Source organism: Panulirus ornatus, chromosome 14 (assembly GCF_036320965.1).
Source record: "Panulirus ornatus isolate Po-2019 chromosome 14, ASM3632096v1, whole genome shotgun sequence".
Classification (NCBI taxonomy): Eukaryota; Metazoa; Arthropoda; class Malacostraca; order Decapoda; family Palinuridae; genus Panulirus; species Panulirus ornatus.
This window is the reverse complement of record NC_092237.1, coordinates 16,539,838-16,563,015: the sequence shown is the minus strand read 5'-3', so window position 1 is coordinate 16,563,015 and position 23,178 is coordinate 16,539,838. Positions and strand designations below refer to the sequence as shown.

The 23,178-nt window shown below is 42.3% G+C and overlaps 1 pseudogene; it reads left to right on the top strand.

The window, feature by feature from the left end:
- The first annotated feature begins 451 nt into the window (after positions 1 to 451).
- On the top strand, positions 452 to 21,265 carry LOC139753514 (charged multivesicular body protein 4b-like; annotated as a pseudogene).
- The last annotated feature ends 1,913 nt before the right edge of the window (positions 21,266 to 23,178 follow it).

Below are 23,178 nucleotides of genomic sequence, written 5' to 3'. Positions count from 1 at the left end.
GCAAAGATTATTGAGCGAGTTTCGGGTCACCATGAACGTGAAACTCCTTCCCCTCACAGCACAAAATAGGTCACACACACACACATACACACACACACCTGTCATATGCATGCTCTGGACATCATCCCATCCCTACAACACTACAAACATCGTTTCAGCCTATCCCAGGACTCTACATGCCCGTGGCCCCACCACCACCACCACAACGAAGACACAGAGCACTTCTAATCAGTTGCCCCACACTCTCCTCACACAGATCCGTACACAGCATCAGCTACACTGTATGACCTACATAGTCTCACCCGGAGAAACGAGAGAAAGAAGAAGGTGAAAGAGGGATTAGAAGAGCTTCTGTGATCAGGGTTTTGCCGAAAGGAAGGGCCACTGCGTAGCGCTCACCGCAGGAGATTTGTAAGTGGTATAAAGAATAAGGAGATGCGTGGGTTTCGTGATGGCCAGTGACGTCTGTGAGATGGAGATTCGTAAGTTATTTTGTTTCGCCATTTTCTCTGATTAGATTCCTCTCTCTCTCTCTCTCTCTCTCTCTCTCTCTCTCTCTCTCTCTCTCTCTCTCTCTCTCTCTCTCTCTCTCTCTCTCTCTCTCTCTCTCTCTCTCTGCAGGAGATAGATAGATAGATAGATAGATACCATTAACAGGTGAATATAATGAAAGATAAAAGAATCCAAAGGGATAATGTAAACACTAATGCTAAGACACACAGGCAAATATGATTATCCTATCCTTCCAGTGTCCAATATTCAACACATCAGCTCGACCATAAACACATCCTGACTGACTCTGGCAGCGGTAAAAAGTTAAGTGTAAACAAAAAAAATAGGATAAATACCTCGTCGCGTTTTGAATAGCTTTGACCCTATGGAGCAACGGATAACGCACATGATACAATCGGCTGTTTCCAGGTTCGAATCCCAGCAGGGTCTCTTTTTTTTTTGGTATCCACAATTCAACGGCAGCGACAAAACAGTTATAATTATATAGATACCTTTTTTGAGCACTTGTGGAGCAATGAATAATCGAATGAGTCAAGCCAAGGCTCGAATCTTGGCAAGGACACTTTTTTTTTTATCTAAATCAGCTTCCTATTGTACAGTCAGATCTCTTATAAACAGTCTTCCCCATATTACGAGAGAGAGAGAGAGAGAGAGAGAGAGAGAGAGAGAGAGAGAGAGAGAGAGAGAGAGAGAGAGAGAGAGAGAGAGAGAGAGAGAGGATGGTATGACTGTCCTATGCGTGTCCACAGAGAATCGTAGAAACAAGATAATATGAAAGACACAGACACAGAGCCAATCTGTACAAAAAATAAAGGTATATAAAGCAAGAAAGGAAACCCACATAAAGAGGAGGTCAGAGGGTCAAACATAAAGGTGAGAGGAACCTTGGCTCACCTGTAAAGGACTGAACAAGAGAACGATGCAAGTGTTGTGTTTGTGTGAGACTTGAAAAAGATGGAGCAACTTTTCACTATATACTCTAACCTCTTCATGAGTCAGACATGCCTCCCTCCCTTTTAAGAACAAATGACTATTAACCTCTGTAGCTTCTGAATAACCAAATCTGAATAAGCCATTTACATTTTGAATATCCTCGACTTGGTCCAGATAGAACAGGAAAACGCTTCCTCGTTCAGCTCGGGAGCAATTAGCTTGTAAATAGGATTTTGACAGGAGTTGATTATTCAGTGGTCGTGTTGGAGACAGGAGAGTCGCGTGGGTGCCGAATGATGGCAGACGCAAGCTGATGACTTATGTGGTCTGAGGACAGATTAGATATTTGCCTTGAAGGTTAGGATGATCCCTCTGGGTCCACGACCTTCAGCAGGGTATGGACAAGAGCTTCCAGAGAAAAAAAAAATAAGATTTACATGTGACTCTGCCATTGTCTAAGTAGTTGCAAAATGAGCACTTCATGTTTACATTGAGTTTTGATACGACAGTGTGTAAGATATATCTTGAATGAATGTTCCTTTTATCAAACCGTCTTGACTGTCAATGTTTTTCTCTTTTTTTTTTTTATCCGACTATCTTCAGCCACACATCTTCAGGTATCCAGTATATTGCCGTAAAGGTCTTTAGATTAATACTCCCTTCAGTCACGAATTTGCTCTCTTGATTTTTTCTTTTTTTGGTTTTGTTTTGTTTCGCATCCTTGCCACATCCAGTTTTCTTTAAGCCCAGGCCATCTCTATTTTCAGCCAAGTCACCGGGCCACCGAGTTGGCCCCTTTGGTCGTGATTGCTCGTAAGTAAATACTCTCTCACTGGTTGCCCTTCTCATTTCCTTCCTCCACCTGGCCATACCCTTCTTCTTCCCACTCCCGTCTTTTTTTTTTCTTCTTCTTCTTCTCAAGTCTCGTCCCTCACAACCACTCCCACCACAACCTGCACAGCTGTCCTTGACAACTTCTTTCCTTCTTTTTTTTTTCTCCTCGATGCATTTGCCCTCTTGCAGAGTTCCTCTCACCCCCCTCACACACCCTCACCTACCAAGTATGGCGGTGTCATCTCCCACAACTGCTGATCTTTTTCACTGACACTCACTTATATTTCACTTACATTTACTGTTATTTGCGTTATTTGCTGTTATTTACGTTATTTCATGTGATCCTCTCTCTCTCTCTCTCTCTCTCTCTCTCTCTCTCTCTCTCTCTCTCTCTCTCTCTCTCTCTCTCTCTCTCTCTCTCTCTCTCTCTCTCTCTCTCTCTCTCTCTCTCTCTTCTCTCTCTCAGTTTTGCACCCCTCTTCACCTCTGCCTCCCAAACCCTCACCCCGCCCAGGCCACACGAGACCCACCACTGGCTCATCTTCTTCTTCTTCTTCTTCCTTTCATCTAAGATTAATCATCTGGCGATTGCCTTCACCGTGACCGCTCTCATCTGACGTTCCACTCTGGCAGGTAAGGTGGAAGGGAAGGGGAAAGACACCCTCCCTCCCTCACAGTTATAGACCTCAGACATAACCAGCTTAATCTGTCCATCTAGTCAAGTGAGGCTGACGAAGATTATCAGAGTATCAGGAGTTTTTGCACAACAGATAAAGTTATACAAAGAAGAGATAAGAAGATGATAGATAAAGATCTGAGATAAGAAATGCTGAAGAATTTCTCGTTCTCAGATAACGCAGACCTGTGTTTAAGACCTATAGCAGGAAAGCACGAATGAAAATGGAAATCGGTTACAAATTTCTTCGTCTTATTCTTACTCTGTAACACCATACTTGTCGTAATGGTTACTGCAAACCAGGGGGCAACGTTAGCGAAGGAAACACACGCAGGTGTATGGGAATTTCATTCTTGACACTTCCTTTTGAAGGAGACTGTAAGGTCGGAACACGTGTCAATGATGCAATACCTAACGCCTGTCTTTACATCCTTCGCTACCGCGCACTCCCCCATCTGCCTAGTGAATCGCCTTTAGCTGTGAATTAGATGCGTCGGGTTCATTTGTGACGATAAGTAAGATGAATTAGAAGAATCATTAGTGTTTCTAAGGCTATTCAATACTCATTGTGAATGTATTTTGTGTGACTCAGTAAAAAGGTGAATGTTTAGGCACAATGTTTGCCTGGCAACTTCCCCAATGCTGTGGATGGTCAAAAAAAATCTCGCCGACTTGAAAGGCGCCTCTGAATTGACAGCAAAATGACCTTTTTGAGTGTGCGGGTTCCCACGGCTCTGACGAAACCCTGGCGGGGACGTAAGGCTCTGGCGGCTGACCAACCTGCCTGCCTGCCAGAGATAGACAATATGGCATGCGAGAATGAGTGATGTTCTGTCTCTCTCTCTCTCTCTCTCTCTCTCTCTCTCTCTCTCTCTCTCTCTCTCTCTCTCTCTCTCTCTCTCTCTCTCTCTCTCTCTCTCTCTCTCTCTCTCTCTCTCTCTTAGTTATCCTTACTTCCATGTTCACAGGGAGGACGAATGGCGTACAGGCCCACAGCCTGTGACCTGGTGACCTCGGGAGGGAGGGGACCGGGGGGGTTGGGGGGGTCCTCCGACCAAAGCACATATCTGGCCAGCTGAGAAATATCTATTGGTTATCAAGATTCAAAAGCGGAAAATCAAAACGCTAACTAAGGGATAGATAGCTGTCATCAGACTGTAAATGAGCGTGGGAGGCTGGTTATTGTTGTGGAATGATGAGGTAAGACGGACGAACACGTAATGTTAGTAGGTGTAGAAATACATGATTACGAACAAAGATCAAACAATTGAACCTGGACTGGAAGTTATAACTAAAAGAACCGATGCTATTAACTAAAAGAATTGAAAATTCAATGGTTTTATGAGGGACTGGATAGGGGGTAAAATCTAAATGTGGGTGTCTATGAAAGAATGTTTTTTATACATATATATCTAATGAGTAATTCTAGTTTGGTATGAGAGTAAGGTGTTGGACACCCACGTCTGTCGAAAGAATATCGAGGTATGGATACTTGGGGGCGGGGGATGTGGCACGTGAAGGTAAATGCAAGAAATTAAATTTGTAAGAAGGGAAGGCAATGACATCCAGGGGGGAAGGGGGATTGCAACATTAAAGACAAATGACAAAGAAAATAACTGGAATATCACCAACGATATTGAACAACAGGGAGAAGGAAATCCTGATATGGTTGAAGGAAAGATAAGAAGTATTGAACAATGGAGTGAGACGAAGTATAATACCCTTAAAGTACTTGAAATTTTGACGAATACACCCACACACACACTCACACACACACACACACAAACACACACACACACACACAAACACACACACACACACACACACACGCACACACACACACACAAAACACACACACACACACACACACACACACACACACACACACACACACTCACACACACACACACACACACACACACACACACACACACACATACACACACACACACACACACACACTCACACACACACATACAGTTGTATATCACCTGACTGTTACGTTTTTTTTCTTGTATTTCCCCTAACGATGCGATCATTACACAAAAGTGCACTTGGGAACTTATCGTGTTTCATATCCCCATGGACAAAATGGTATATATATATATATATATATATATATATATATATATATATATATATATATATATATATATATATATATATATATATATATAGATAGATAGATAGATAGATAGATAGATAGATAGATAGATAGAGAGATAGATAGATAGATAGATAAAGATATAGATGTATAAAGTTCACCATATCATCCTACAAGAACTTGCATAACTCCTTATCGATAAGCACAGCAGCTGTTCCCTGCCCTTCCACAAGCCCCGGGTATGAACAAGCAGGAGCTGACCCGTGCTGGAGGTGAGCTGCACACACAGTTTCCAACATCGTTATAAAAAGTAAAGTTACAGAGACAAAGAATAATCAGGGAGCCTCAGAAATCCGCCCCGTCCTGGAAAAGTGGTTGTTAAAAATTCACGCAAAGGCTGCTGGCAGGTCTGGGTCGTAAATTATTTACAGGAGCAAGGGAGGAGCTTGTAAACTTGTCGGTAAGGTTGCCTTTCTGCTTGGAAAGAGAGGAGCAAGGGAGAGGGAGAATACAAAAAGTGGGGGTACGAGGCAGGAAGGAGAGATAAAAGGAATGGGGAGACAACAGGAGAGTGTAGTGAGGAAGGAAGTATAGGAAGAGGTGGGTATGGCGACCCAACACTATACTGAAGGTGTACCAGGCTATGGTGATCCAACACTATACTGAAGGTGTACCAGGCTATGGTGATCCAACACTATACTGAAGGTGTACCAGGCTATGGTGATCCAACACTATACTGGAAGTGTTCCAGGCTATGGTGACCCAACACTATACTGGAAGTGTTCCAGGCTATGGTGACCTAACACTATACTGAAGGTGTTCCAGGCTATGGTGACCTAACATTATACTGGAGGTGTTCCAGGCTATGGTGACCCAACACTATACTGAAGGTGTTCCAGGCTATCGTGACCTAACACTATACTGGAGGTGTTCCAGGCTATGGTGACCCAACACTATACTGAAGGTGTTCCAGGCTATCGTGACCTAACACTATACTGAAGGTGTTCCAGGCTATGGTGACCCAACACTATACTGAAGGTGTTCCAGGCTATGGTGACCTAACACTATACTGAAGGTGTTCCAGGATATGGTGACCTAACACTATACTGAAGGTGTTCCAGGCTATGGTGACCCAACACTATACTGAAGGTGTTCCAGGCTATGGTGACCCAACACTAAACTGGAAGTGTTCCAGGCTATGGTGACCCAACACTATACTGAAGGTGTTCCAGGCTATGGTGATCCAACACTATACTGAAGGTGTTCCAGGCTATGGTGATCCAACGCTATACTGAAGGTGTTCCAGGCTATGGTGACCCAACGCTAAACTGGAAGTGTTCCAGGATATGGTGTCCAACACTATACTGGAGGGAAAAAGAAGGCAAAAGTTAATGAAAAGAAGAAGGAAAAGTTAGCGAACATAGAAGATAAACGAAAATAGGAAAATCAACTGGGATAGAAGAAGGAAGTGAAGGAAGAGGAGGAGAACAAGAATAAGATCATGGAGGAAGGAGGGAAATGAGACTGAGAGAGTTCTGGAAAGAAGCTTTGATATGTAACATATAACTGCTCTCAGCTGTAACTTAAAGTGCATTATGTCTGTGAATGAACTGCAGGTCATATTAGGACAAGAGTATCTGTACGTTTGTATATAGGATAAGATGATCTAGAAATGTTCCATGCTTATGTCCTAGTAATGATCAGTCACTAGCAATGCCTCATACATATGTCCCAGCAATGATCAGTCACTAGGAATGCCCCATACATATGTCCCAGCAATGATCAGGTGCTAGAAATGCCCCATACATATGTCCCAGCAATGATCAGGTGCTAGAAATGCCCCATACATATGTCCCAGCAATGGTCAGTCACTAGAAATGCCCCATACATATGTCCTAGCAATGATCAGTCACTAGCAATGCCCCATACATATGTCCCAGCAATGGTCAGTCACTAGAAATGCCCCATACATATGTCCCAGCAATGATCAGGTGCTAGAAATGCCCCATACGTATGTCCCAGCAATGGTCAGTCACTAGCAATGCCCCATACATATGTCCCAGCAATGGTCAGTCACTAGCAATGCCCCATACATATGTCCCAGCAATGATCAGGTGCTAGAAATGCCCCATACGTATGTCCTAGCAATGATCAGTCACTGGAAATAATTAAAGTTATGAGAACAACATTGGACCAGAGAATGAATGCTTCGTCTACCAAAGCTCTGGTCTGGAAATACTTATTAGATTGTCTTGTGAATTGTCTTGTTACACCTGGTACTTCTCAACCATGTTCCTCGGCCCACGGCTTCCAATTTTCCAAGTGAGCCAGTTGGGGCTTCATCCTGAGCGACGAATGGAGGAGGACTGAGACAATACACAAAGGGGAATTTTCTTGTTTAATACTTTTATTGTTTTCCTTCATTTTCTTTCATATTGTAACACTATGTAGAAATGTAAGTTTTCTGTATTCTTATTTTCCGTTTTCTTTTTCTTTTTTCTCTTTTTACGTTACGTATGTTGACGATGCTTGATGATTTGATGACAATATATCGTCATTCTCAAGTGTCGATATCATTCGTGCTCAAAGATCGTACCGTTGTGCTCAAAGATCGTACCGTTGTGCTCAAAGGTCGTACCGTTGTGCTCAAGGATCGTACCGTCTTGCTCAAGGATCATATGTCGTGCTCAAGGATCGTACCGTCTTGCTCAAAGATCGTACCGTCATGATCAAGGATCGTACTGTCTTGCTCAAGGATCGTACCGTCGTGCTCAAGGATCGTACCGCCTTGCTCAAAGATCGTACCGTTGTACTCAAGGTTCGTACCGTCGTGCTCAAGGATCGTATCGTTGTGTTCAAGGATCGTACCGTCTTGCTCAAAGATCGTACCGTTGTGCTCAAGGATCGTACCATCGCACTCAAGGATCGTACCGTCTCACTCAAGGATCATATGTCGTGCTCAAGGATCGTACCGCCTTGCTTAAGGATCGTACCATCGCGCTCAAGGATCGTACCGTCGTAAATCAAAAGCTTTATGACAAAAAGTCTTCATGTATATCGTCGACAATCCACTGACCGACGATACGTTCGCCCATCACATAAAACATCACATAAAACATCACATAAAACATCACATACCATCCAACCCCTAAAGCCAATATGGACTTCGTAGATGTGCCCATAAAATGTCGCAGGATAAGAAAAAAAAATTTAGGGACAAAAAAAAAAAAATATATATATATATATATATATATATATATATATATATATATATATATATATATATATATATATATATATTGTCCAGTTACAAGAGGAAAAAAAAGATTCTAGACTCAAGGATGATTAATGGCCAATTCTCTCTCTCTCTCTCTCTCTCTCTCTCTCTCTCTCTCTCTCTCTCTCTCTCTCTCTCTCTCTATCTATCTATCTATCTATCTATCTATCTTTTGAATAGTGTTTAGGCCAAAGCACCTCGCTTGGATCTTGAGTCTGTGTGGTCTGTGTATCTACTTAACTTTCTCTTTCGCTCCAATGGAGAACCCAGTGACAGAAGTTGCCCCAGCCACCATCGCTCGCGTCCGTAACCACCCAACACCACCACAACAAAACCTTTAAATCACCAGTGTGTAAACAGCTTCACCGGGGCCGGGGGGTAATATGGTCAACAACGCTACTCTAAAAGGGGAAATCTAACCCTTAAGAACTAGGAGCATATGGCTCATGATTGTGACTCCCGTTGACGAATGTGCGGTAGCCAATTAGTTCCTTTCTCATAATCATGTGTACGATGGGTTTGAAATAGGCCTTATGCTACACGACCATAAGGATGAAAGTTGGGTGATGACTTGCTATCTTTTTTTTTGGGGCGAGAGTTTTGGTGTTGCCATTTTGACACTTAATCCAAATGATTTGTGCCGAGGCATAATTTCGTGTTCCATGAAATATTCATGCTGATATATGTATCAATATCTATTTCATGATGTTGATATTCATCCATTTTTACCGTACGGTGTTCGTGTGTCCATATTTACTCTATGACACTGATGTGCATTCATTTTTCATGGAATGGCGTTACCAATATACTATTCACAAATGTGAGATAATTCTTTTTTTTACCTGTCTGTATCGATCGATTGCAGTCAGAGCTAGAAAATTATAAGGATAGATCATGTGTCACAACTCCACTGTTGGAGAGAGGGTGGAGCAGTCAGTATTGTTGGGGAGGGAGTGGAGAAGCAGTCAGCATTGTTGGAGAGGGAGTGGAGAAGCAGTCAGTATTGTTGGGGAGGGAGTGGAGAAGCAGTCAGCATTGTTAGAGAGAGGGTGGAGCAGTCAGTATTGTTGGGGAGGGAGTGGAGAAGCAGTCAGTATTGTTGGAGAGAGGGTGGAGCAGTCAGTATTGTTGGGGAGGGAGTAGAGAAGCAGTCAGCATTGTTGGAAAGGGTGGAGAAGCTTTTACTATTGTTGGAGAGGGACTGAAGCTGTCAGTATTGTTGGCTACATGGTGTAACACCTGTCAGTATTGTTGGAGAAGGTATTGTGGCAGATGTCAGTATTGTTGGAGAAGGTATTGTGGCAGATGTCAGTATTGTTGGAGAAGGTATTGTGGCAGATGTCAGTATTGTTGGAGAAGGTATTGTGGCAGATGTCAGTATTGTAGAAGAGGTGAGAGCATAACACAGTATCATTCACAGTGTGTCGTACAGTATACTGGATACTGATTTACGTTAGTACATCAGATGTCCAGAGTCTGAGAAGACACATAGCCCCGTGACACTCACTCAGGCCTGGTGGATTCCAACCCCGGGCCTGTTGTACGAACCAATGGATCACGACTTGCGTGCTTACAAGATGATCAAGCATAGGACAACGAGCTCTTCAACCCAGCGAGAAAAAGTCTAGTATTGTGTACGTGTGTGTGTGTGTGTGTGTGTGTGTGTGTGTCTGTGTGTAGTTATGAGAAGTATGCATGAGAGAGCCGAAAAAAAACAAGGTGCGTTGAATATGGTTCAGACATAAATAGAGGATGAGTGTGGAGAGGCTGCTTGAAGAAGCGAAAGGAATAAGAAGAAACGAGAAGCCAAGGAGGAGGTGGAATAATGAGTGAACGATCCTTTGAGTGATCGAAACTTGAGCAGGCAGGAGGGTGTGAAGTGTGCAAGGGATAGAGCAATTTAGGGCGATGTTGTATACAGCGAGCGACGTGCTGTCAGCAAGCTTAGTCTGCGCAAAACCACAGGAAAGTCCCGCGGGGTTTGACTATTGATATCCTCAGGATGCACGTCAAAGACTACTTGGATATCTTGCATGGACTGAGATATCAAAGACATAAAGGTTAGTAATAAAGGCAACGAGGAAAGAAAAAGTGACGTTTGGGTTGGTTTAAACAGTCCGGCATTCACTGAGTGGCCTCACTCCAAGCTTGCCAGTTAGGATGATCAAAAGGTCTGGCACACATGAGAGAACCGGGAAAGAAAAGTTGAGTAATGTAGAACTTTATACCGAGATGTTTGATGCTCATTAAGAAGGAGTGGTCTGCCTTAAGAGGGACCCATGATACGGTTGGTTGAGTCCAGAGTCTTCAGTTCTGGAAAGGTTAACACAATGGAATATCAGACAGACTGGAATCAAGAACAACAGTGTGGAGATATGGACGTCTTGGTCTAATGATATTCATTACATAATAAGAACATGCAACTGGTAGCTTGTCCCAAATATATTGCTGGACATAAATACAAATTAAAGACAAATGAATACAACCGAAGTCATACTGGAAGGGACTAGTTAGTGCTAACGAGGCTCTTTGTGATAACGGAAGAGAACAGAAACTTAGAGATTATTAAGGTAGGAGTTGAAAGATATACAGACATTTATAAACTTATAGTGTAGGTGAGGAGGTGCAAATAATGTCTTTTGTTGATTTGAAGCGAAATATCTATCAAATAATGCATCTATGTACTGCTTTCAGCTACGCTAATCATCACTCCATACGCTAACATTCCTGTTGAAGACAAAGTACTTTGTAACTTTCGAGGCAGAATGTTTGCCAACGACTTTTGTATACATTACTACGGGTGAAATCAGACGAGTCTATTATCAAGCAGCTCCTCAGATTATCGAAGCCTTTAACGATTCTTATTAGATCACTTCTCAACATTCTCTTTTCTAAGCTAAGGAGATTTGATCCGTTTGGTCGGCTCTCATAGGATTTGTTTCTCAGGCCGGGAATCCCCCTGGTATCTCGCCCCTGTACATTCTCCATTTTGTCAATGTCTTTCCTCAAGCTGGGCGACCAACAAAACTGAACACACCAGCCAGTTGTAAAGGGTAAGGATTATTCCCCGAGACTTAAATTCGAAAGTCCTTCCTATGACTCCAGGAATTTTGTTTGTCCTTTTTACTGCTTCTGTGCCCTACTTGCTTGGCTTTACGTCACCAGAGATTATCACATCCAAGTTCTTTTTCTAATTGACCTTTTGGAGCTCAGCAGAATCCTTATTGTAGTTTCCCATTTCATCGTTACTACCGATATGTAAATATCTACTTATCAGTGTCAAAATTCATATGCCACCTGTTGTGATCCCATTCCATCAGTTTGTCTATGTTAGTTTGAAGCTGCAGACTTTCAGCGTCTGTTCTTGATATCTTTTTCCCATATAAGTTTCATCCACGAATTCAGAGACTTACAATGAAACCCATTTGCGATAATACATATGAGAAAGAGAACCGGTCCGAAGATTAATCCCTGTGGCACGCCACTTGTTACGTCTCTCCATTTTCAGGTTTTGCCATTAATCACTACTCTTTGTTTACGGCAAGTCAGCCAGTTTTCTAACCATTGAAGTACAACCATGTTTATAACATGTGACTTAAGTTCTGTTAGTGCCCGATGATGTGGAACTTCATCAAATGCTCCTTGAAAATCTAAACAGATGACATCAATTGCTTTGCATACATCACACATATTGATTATTTCATAGAGTGAATCAAGGGAATCTGTCATACATGAACGATTTCTTCGAAGACCATGCTGAGAATCGTCTCTTAAGCCGTGGTACTCTAAATGGTTTACAGTCTTAATGCAAATGATGAGTTCCGTTAGTTTACCAACTGCAGACTTTAAGCTAATTGGACGATAGTTTCCGGAAAGTGACTGGTAAATGTCCACTCCTTTGCGCCATTTCCCACTGCGAGTGACATTTTGAAAAGAGCAGCCATTGATTTAGCGATCTCATTTTTCGTCTCCTTCAGTATTCTCGGATAAAACTCATCTTACTGGACAGCAGTTTTATTTGCTTTCATATAACTTAGCGCTAATGATATACCCTTATCTGTTATTTCATTATGTGGCAAAATGTTTTCCCGCTTTTTGCAATAGAAAAGGATTCGAGATATAGGTTGTATCTTCAATTGCAGATAAAGATGCGAAAAAATAAGATGATTTAGAATATTTGCTATGGCTTCGTTGTCTCGAATTAACATTTTCTATAACCAATGGCCTACTTGATTTGATAATGACTCTTATTTCTAAAATAACCATAAAACTTTTTAAGGCTCCTTTTGCTATTTTCACCAATATAAGCTTCATACTAACACTTGCCTTGACGTATAAATTTCTCAGTTTCCCTACGCAAATTTCCGTGATTTCCTCCGTCACATTTTTATTTGTCTCTCAGAGTTTCTTATGCGCTTTTTTCTTCGACAAGAAACACTTCCTTATGTCATCGCTCCACCACTTCGACCCCGTTTTAGAACAAGATCGTCTTATACGCACTCATGGGTTCCTTCCACAACTTTGAAAGTATTACTGCATCTTTTCCAAACTAAAACCACATCATCCTCACTAACGATATCATCCCAGGTTCGCCTACCTAGAGCAATACGATATATTTGAGAAATAGACAACAGTAGCTGAGGGTTCTTGAAGTGTTTGTACTAAGTGAAATGAAGTGGACCCAGAGTAGCCTGAGATGAAGACCCAAGAGTAACCTGACACGGAGGACCCCAGAGTAGCCTGAGACGGAGGACCCAGAGTAGCCTGAGAGGAGCATCGCGAAGTGAACCTTGGGGCTTTTGATTCCAGCATCTTCAAGTTTTGTTATCGCAGCGATGAGGAACCAAACGATATGTGCTCGGAGACAATCTTGATACAACTTGATATTTTAAGACATTCATCGCCGATCCAGGTATCATATTTGGGCTACACCCCAGAAGTCTTCCGGTTTTACTGCTCATGTTCAGAAGACTAACATTCAAGAAGCTATAGGTAAGGAACAATGCAAATTAAACAAATCTTTGAACAGAAAAAGGGATGATGTACGCGCCTTTTTGTGTATGATATTCAGAGTAGACCAGAGACTGGTGAGTGGCGGACCCATCCTGCAGGTTGTGCTGGGTCAAAGGTTCTTCAGCTCTTACTTCACAGCTCCTCTCGTCAGGAGGAAGCCAGGGAACGGAGTACATGAAGAAGAGGAAACGGAAGAGCTATTGAAATGCATAGAGCCAGCTCCAAGTTGTGTGAGGAATCTGCCCCAGACGAACTTGACTCCTGGCTCCTGTAGTTGGCTCAGAAGACCTTCAGGAGAAAGTATAGCATTATTTTTGGTAGAAAACGATGAAACTGTGGTTACTATTTAACAAACAGGCAGCGCATTATGTATTCGACCTAAGGAAACATTTTTATATGCTAAAAGTTGAAAAGACTCTGAAATGGCTCTCAGCAGAAATCATGTTGTGTCATTTTCTTTCATATGTTAAGTTCTACGTATAAGTACATTGATACGTTAATATTTTTCACTCACTCAGGACACGTGTAGCAAAAGAATTAATAGATTTTTCTTTTTTTCTTTTTTTTTTGAGGGGGATGACTCACGCTGATAATGGTGATGAAACTCTGTTTTGAACGTAGAGATACAAATCATAAAGATTCTCTATTGACCTCAGTGATAACTTGGCTCTGATAACATGGTCAGTATACAGAACAACACAGTAATGATCACTCGAGCTGTGTCTTTCCTTTGAACAGTTTCCGAGTCTCTGCAACATGTTTGGTACGCACGACCCTGATAGATAACTGTGACCCAGGCGCTGTATTTTCTCCTACATGCGCAGAACTTGGCGTATATTTTTATGGTTAAGCTTTGGCCAAAAGATGGGCATGAATTTGAGGTATTTGAAATGGTTCAAGTAAAAATGGTGACATTTTTTTAATAACATTTTTTTTCAATTCTGTTCAAGTGAAATCAAAATCTGTAAATGGAGGGAGGCTGATATCAACCATCTTATGCTCCTCGCCACTATTGTGTCACATAAGGAGAGGTACTTCTCGCCACTGTTGTGTCACATAAGGAGGGGTACTTCTCGCCATTATTGTGTCACATAAGGAGGGGCACTTCTCGCCACTGTTGTGTCACATAAGGAGAGGTACTTCTCGCCACTGTTGTGTCACATAAGGAGAGGTACTCCTCGCCACTATTGTGTCACATAAGGAGAGGTACTCCTCGCCACTGTTGTGTCACATAAGGAGAGGTACTCCTCGCCACTATTGTGTCACATAAGGAGAGGTACTCCTCGCCACTGTTGTGTCACATAAGGAGAGGTACTTCTCGCCACTGTTGTGTCACATAAGGAGAGGTACTCCTCGCCACTATTGTGTCACATAAGGAGGGGTACTCCTCGCCACTGTTGTGTCACATAAGGACAGGTACTCCTCGCCACTGTTGTGTCACATAAGGAGAGGTACTCCGAGCCATTGTTGTGGCTTTGATAAATTCGCAGTTCATTTTGAATTCCCGCCTGATGTATGATTTCACGTCTTATTGATAGATGTCACCAGTAACCAAACAACACCTCATCATACAAATGAATAGTGAGGATGTGTGCTGCTGGCCAGAGCCTTTTCTCGTGTCCTCACTATCCTCAGACACGAGTATGGAGGAAAATATACCACTTTTTTGGTCATTATCCTCACTGGTCTGACACATTCCATAATGCTGCTCGGAACATAGTATCAGTACTACCAAACCGATCTCTGTCGTGCAAGCACGAAATCAACTGAGCATCAAGAGCATGAACTAATGAGAAATACGTTATATCACGTCCCAGTATCATTTCGAGGGACGAAAATGTGAGATGATTGAGCCGTCCCGATAAAGATGGCCCACACAGAGTAGGTGTAGCATGATCGTTTTCTGTTTTAGGATCTCTAAATCCGTAGTTCAGACCCACCCAAGTATCAGACATCCACATTGCTCCTGTGGTGAGGTAGCAATAAAGTGTCTTCAAGTTTGTATCCTTTACTCTTAGTGTATTTATGGGCAGGTGTGTGTGTGTGTGTGTGTGTGTGTGTACTTATATGGCATGCCATGACACGTGACACAGTTGGTCATGACACATCGGGATGGTATATCATGAGAGAGACATGGCACCTAACACAGGCCGCGTTGGTACACCAGCCACAGGTATACTCGTCTGCCAGCAATCGCTGTCCAGCCTGCTTAGCTTTCCTGTACATACGTCAGCGGAGGGTCGGCCCATGAGTCTCTGTATCTGTATCAGTTAATCAAAATCTATCAGCTTGGTCATGTCATCATCACGATATAATTACCAATCATTGATAATTTCCATAAAGTTACCTTTGTAATTACGAGAGAAATAACTTCTTAGTCGCCTCCGTAACTCACCGGGTCGATGGTCAAACAGCTTGTTATGACCAGTGGTTACATGGCCACGTCCAGACCCACCCCAGGATGAGGTGAACCAGTCGTGTTCCCTCAACCAGACCGTCTCTGAGGCAAGAGGGAGGAGGACTACGTGCGTGTGTGTGTGTGTGTGTGTGTGTGTGTGTGTAACAGAACTGGAAGACAACGTCGACACTAACGTCACCACGTTACTAGCTCGGGCGTCTGTGAAATGCGTTACTTAAAAGTGTTATATAGAGAGAAAATCATCGCGTAAGTGATTAGATTTAAGAAAAAATGAAATTGATCGAGTGATTAACAGAAGAATTCGTGTATGCTTTCCATGAGACTTTGATATATACTTCTGGCATATATGCCAAAGCGTTTGGCCATTATGTTTCTAATGATTATAGATGATCAAGTGATTAATTCAGGTTTGTGAATTCATTTCACCGGATTGGGAAAAATGTTTTTTCGAGCGTAACAACCACGCTTCTTTGCGTCAGTGATTAGCGAACAACATAGTGGATATTGCGATTGGTGAACAGCACAAATCAAACTGACAATTAAGTGGTAATAGCGATTACTAAAGAAATCTGACAATCTAGTGCGATTCATTGTGATAACTAAACGGTTTTAGTACAGTACAACCGTCAGTGATCATGTAGAGAGAACTTGATTATCATGTGATCATCTGGAAAGGTTGTCGAGTGATTAATTTCGTGAGTCATTTCGTTCGTGACTGCTTAGCTTCTACGGCCCTACACCCGCCCGCCCGCCCGCCTGTCTTAAGAGAAAGGTAAGTAACCTAACCTGACTGATCATGATGTTTGAAGTGATTATCACTGGTGGTATGTTCAATGCTGTTTCCCCACGACGTCTGAACTGATCTTAGGTAATCTGTCCAATATGGTTTGCCCAAGATCTTTGAAATGATTATAGATGATATTCCGATGAAGTTTGGCCATGATCTTTGAATTGATTATGGGTGATATTCTGGTATTGTTTGGCCATGATGTTTGAAGTGATTTTAAGTGATATTCTGGTATTGTTTGGCCATGATATTTGAACTGATCTTAGGTGATATGTTCATCGCTGTTTGGCCATGATGTTTGAATTGATTATATGTAATATGTCCAATGTTGTGTGGCCATGATGTTTGAAGAGATTATAGGTAATATGGCCAATATTGTGTGGCCATGATGTTTGAACTGATTATAGGTAATATGTCCAATGTTATGTGGCCATGATGTTTGACGTGATTATAGGTAATATGTCCAATGTTATGTGGCCATGATGTTTGAACTGATTATAGGTAATATGTCCAATGTTATGTGGCCATGATGTTTGACGTGATTATAGGTAATATGTCCAATGTTGTGTGGCCATGACGTTTGAACGACTACAGGTAATATGTCCAATGTCCAATGTTATGTGGCCATGATGTTTGACGTGATTATAGGTAATATGTCCAATGTTGTGTGGCCATGACGTTTGACAGTGATATGTCCTCTATGGTTTGGTCATGATGTTTGAACTGGCAATTGGTCACATGTCGAATAATATCCCTCGATCGGGTCTCGACTGTTCATTGGTTTATATGTCGAACTTTGCTGGACGATCATGTTGCATTTGCAGAAGACTAACATAAAGCCCGTTGGCCCGCGTGAGGCAGCTCCTGTTGTGAGTTTAAAGACAAGTGAGAAGCTATGCAACCGGCAGCCGGCAGGGTAACCTCCCACTACACGACCGTTAGTCCGGTTGGGTGAATCTTTAGCTCCCCATACAAAAACGCTGGTCGTCAACTCTTTAAAAATCACATTCGTAACATAGTTTAGAATTTGATTACTCACAGATCCTCACAGATCCTGTTGTGACTCGAGACTTCCTGGGAAGTCCTCTTCTGCCAGCTCTTCGTCTCAACTTAGATTTCTTAGCTCATGTCTGTTCCTGTGTATCTTGTCGCTGTAGTTATATTCCTGTTCTTGCCTTTCCCAGAAACGATCGAGACTTGCTTCAAAGAATCGATCGAGACGCTTCAAAGAAACGATCGAGACGCTTCAAAGATCTGTATTGATGGTGGTGTTATTACTTTCTCTGGTAAGGGCTGCTATTCCTCCATGTTTCTACTGTTCTTTTGTGTCAACGGATATTTCCCAATATCTAATCTCGATCTTGATTTATATAGTTTAAGCTGGTGCTCGCCCGCTGGGGGTGGAGTCATTACAGGAGGTTATAGAAAACTGGACACATTTTCATCATATTTTCCGTTCAGTGTCATGTAGGACATCTCGATCATATCACCTCCAGATTGTCCATATGCCAATGTTGGAAGGGTTTAATTTCTTGAGTCGTTCTTCGTATGAATGTGTTGATAGCCCCGGTTAAGAATAAGGTTTAATCATCTGTCATGTAATCTAACGTAAACTACATATCAGGGAAGTATATTTAGCACTGCATCCGTTGTGAGATTCGAACACGCGAACTGGTATCAATGAGGCAAAGGTGTTGCCGCCACTGAGCTAACGACACTTTAAAGTGATTATGACCGTTTTAGATGTCTTTAAACCCACAACAGATACGTTGTGAGCAACGGTCGACGAAACTAAAGAATGGAGAAACAGGGAATTAATTTTATATAATAAACATGACTTGTTTAAGGAAATGAAATGAATTCAGTCAGAAAATCTAATCACTGACCAGTGGAAATACCATACCATCATTATTTTCACCAACCGAATATACGACAGCACAACCATTATGTTCACAGGGCGGTGTTATAATCTCTACGTAATTATTTCAAGTAAAGGTCCCGTTTAAATGTGCCACAGTAATAACTTTGAAATATAAATGACCTTTTTTTTTTTGCACTGGTGTTGGTAGTGTGTGGTAACAGTATGAGAGTGACGGCTGGTGAATTTCATGCTTTTTTTCCCTCGAGAATATACGTTATGTTGATAGTAAAGAGAATTATGGAGAAGGGGGAAAATGTGTAATAGTCATCGAAACGTATTTAGGATCAAAGAACCTTTAAAATGCTCACGTAGCTGCCCTACAGCACCTCGTTTTCACCGTAATTTGATAACCAAGTGACTGTTTGGTCTCGTGTTTACATCCAGTCTCCTTTGGCTGTTGTGTGCGTTCGTGCGTACATTCGTAAACATGAGGGGTGGCGCAGCAGACAACAGTGACGCTGGTGTGTACGTCAACTAGGTGAAGGTTTTCGTTTGTTCCAATTATCTGTTTATCTCTCACAATTGTTGCACCTATTGTGTACTGCTCCTAGGAGCATACTGCCAGGCCCTTGATGCTTATATATTGTATAGATCATGAGACAGACCAAGGGACGTGAACCTTTATCATCTAGTTGATCTCATCTCTCAAAGGATTGACATGTTATGTGATTAAAGACTCTATGAAACATCCTTTCGTAAAACCCTTGAATGAAATCTAAGGTTGCTATGAATACCTTCAAGTACAATAAGGGTGGACGCTCAAGACTTTGCATTCTAAGTCATTCAGTTTTCGCTTCGAGGTTTGAAGGGAGAACGAACAGTGTTCAAACTTTGACGCTTGTGATAAGTAAAGGAAAAATATCTACGTGTAAAGGCAGAGGAAACATCCATCGCAGGAGATCTGATATAGGCTTCAAGCAAGATGGTCGAGTTGGCTCAATATTTAATGGGAAGCAAATGGAAAAAAATTTTGCATCTGTTGGACCCGCTTGTGTCGCCAGCCACTGCGATTGTCGGAGGGTATCATCTTGCTGTCTTTCAATGCTCGCAACACTAGATCTATGACGGATATTCATTCCTCGAAACACTGGTCTGCGAAAGACTTATTGATAGCCAATGGATGAGCTTAAGATGCTATAGGGTATATTCGAAGACAATGGAGGGTAATTGCTAACATACTTACCAATAGCAGAGGTTTAAGGACATCGCTGGACCTCAGGGAAGCCTTGCTGACGGCAATGAAACACTGGACATTAGTGAAGCCTTGCTGACAGCAGTGAAACACTGGACGTCGGTGAAGCCTTCCTGACGACCAGCGGTTCAAGGATAACTTAATGACTTGTGCAGTGGTTCATGAGATGACTCGGTCCGTGATTCACGGGTGCCTCGAGCAGCGGTTCGTGAATGACTCCGGCAGTGGTTCATGGGTCATCTGAGCTCTGGTTCACACGGTTGAATCGGGCAGCGGTTTATGAACCAACGAGAGCTTGGCTTCTGCCCCTCTAAACCTCATTGATCTACGTGACTGTTACTACAGGCATATGGCGTTCAGAATATATATATATATATATATATATATATATATATATATATATATATATATATATATATATATATATATATATATGTTATCCCTGGGCATAAGGGAGAAAGAATACTTCCCACGTATTCCCTGCGTGTCGTAGAAGGCGACTAAAAGGGGAGGGAGTGGGGGGCCGGAAATCCTCCCCTCTATTTTTTTTTTTTTGTTTTTTTTTTAATTTTCCAAAAGAAGGAACAGAGAAGGTAGCCACGTGAGGATATTCCCTCAGAGGCCCAGTCCTCTGTTCTTAACGCTACCTTGCTAACGCGGGAAATGGCGAATAGTTTGATAGAAAAGAAAGAAAATATATATATATATATATATATATATATATATATATATATATATATATATATATATATATATATATATATAAATATATTTTTTTTTCATACTATTCGCTATTTCCCGCGATAGCGAGGTAGCGTTAAGAACAGAGGACTGGGCCTTTGAGGGAATATCCTCACCTGGACCTCTCCTCTGTTCCTTCTTTTGGAAAAAAAAAAAGAAAAAAAAAAGAAAAAGGAGGGAGGGAAAAACGAGAAGGCGCCCACGGCGGGGGAAGCCATCCAGAAACTTAGGGACACGGAGGAAATGTTGATTAAGAAACAGGACTTTTAGAGAAGAAAATTCAACAAGAAATCACCATCGCTAAGCAGAATGGCACTAAAAATAAGAGAGTCGCACTACAAGCTCTTAAGCGCAAGAAGAGGTATGACAAGCAGCTTCAGCAGATTGATGGAACTCTTAGTACTATTGAGATGCAGCGAGAAGCCCTTGAATCAGCTAACACGAACACTAATGTCTTGCAAACAATGAGTGAAGCAGCCAAAGCTCTGAAATCAGCTCATCAACACATGAATGTGGATGAGGTCCACGACATGATGGACGACATAGCAGAGCAACAGGATGTAGCTCGGGAAATATCAGAGGCCATCTCTAACCCAGTGGCATTTGGACAAGATGTGGATGAAGATGATCTCCTGGCTGAGCTAGAGGAGCTCGAACAGGAAGACCTGGATGAGAAACTCTTGACCACAGGTGAACCAGAGGTTCCCACCAGCTCCATTGCCAGGCCTGAGCGTAGGAAGAAGGAGGAGGAGGATGATGATATGGCTGAATTAGCTGCTTGGGCATCATAAACACTGTTCCTCTCCGTATGGACCCTGAACCCTGCTGTTTTGTTGACTTTCCAGTAATCACTCCCAGGATATAAATATATATATATATATTTTTTTTTTTTTTTTTATACTTTGTCGCTGTCTCCCGCGTTTGCGAGGTAGCGCAAGGAAACAGACGAAAGAAATGGCCCAACCCCCCCCCATACACATGTACATACACACGTCCACACACGCAAATATACATACCTACACAGCTTTCCATGGTTTACCCCAGACGCTTCACATGCCTTGATTCAATCCACTGACAGCACGTCAACCCCGGTATACCACATCGCTCCAATTCACTCTATTCCTTGCCCTCCTTTCACCCTCCTGCATGTTCAGGCCCCGATCACACAAAATCTTTTTCACTCCATCTTTCCACCTCCAATTTGGTCTCCCTCTTCTCCTCGTTCCCTCCACCTCCGACACATATATCCTCTTGGTCAATCTTTCCTCACTCATTCTCTCCATGTGCCCAAACCATTTCAAAACACCCTCTTCTGCTCTCTCAACCACGCTCTTTTTATTTCCACACATCTCTCTTACCCTTACGTTACTTACTCGATCAAACCACCTCACACCACACATTGTCCTCAAACATCTCATTTCCAGCACATCCATCCTCCTGCGCACAACTCTATCCATAGCCCACGCCTCGCAACCATACAACATTGTTGGAACCACTATTCCTTCAAACATACCCATTTTTGCTTTCCGAGATAATGTTCTCGACTTCCACACATTTTTCAAGGCTCCCAAAATTTTCGCCCCCTCCCCCACCCTATGATCCACTTCCGCTTCCATGGTTCCATCCGCTGACAGATCCACTCCCAGATATCTAAAACACTTCACTTCCTCCAGTTTTTCTCCATTCAAACTCACCTCCCAATTGACTTGACCCTCAACCCTACTGTACCTAATAACCTTGCTCTTATTCACATTTACTCTTAACTTTCTTCTTCCACACACTTTAGAAAAGCAGATGGATTTGTATGTAGCATTTATGGATCTGGAGAAGGCATATGATAGAGTTGATAGAGATGCTCTGTGGAAGGTATTAAGAATATATGGTGTAGGAGGCAAGTTGTTAGAAGCAGTTAAAAGTTTTTATCGATGATGTAAGGCAAGTGTACGAGTAGGAAAAGAGGAAAGTGATTGGTTCTCAGTGAATGTCTGTTTGTGGCATGAGTGTGTGATGTCTCCATGGTTGTTAATTTGTTTATGGATGGGGTTGTTAGGGAGGTGAATGCAAAAGTTTTAGAGAGGGGGCAAGTATGCAGTCTGTTGTGGATGAAAGAGCTTGGGAAGTGAGTCAGTTATTGTTCGCTGATGATTTAACGCTGGTGGGTGATTCGGATGAGAAACTGCAGAAGCTGGTGACTGAGTTTGGTAAAGTGTGTGAAAGAAGAAAGCTGAGATTAAATGTGAATAAGAGCAAGGTTTTTAGGTACAGTAGGATTGAGGGACATGTCAGTTGGAAGGTAAGTTTTAGTGGAGAAAAACTGCAGGAAGTGAAGTGTTTTGGATACCTGGGAGTGGATTTGGCAGCGGATGGAACCATGGAAGCGGAAGTGAGTCACAGGGTGGGGGAGGGGCGAAAGTATTGGGAGCGTTGAAAAAAAATGTGTGGAAGGCGAGAACATTATCTGGGAAAGCAAAAATAGTGGTTCCAACAATGTTATATGGTTGCGAGGCGTGGGTTATAGATAGAGTTGTGCGGAGGAGAGTGGATGTGTTGGAAATGAGATGTTTGAGGACAATATGTGGTGTGAGTTGGTTTGATCGAGTAAGTAATGAAAGGGTTAGAGAGAAGTATGGTAATAAAAAGAGTGTGGTTAAGAGAGCAGAAGAGGGTGTTTTGAAATGGTTTGGTCACATGGAGAGAATGAGTGAGGAAAGATTGACAAAGAGGATATATGTGTCAGAGGTGGAGGGAAAGAGGAGAAGTGGAAGACC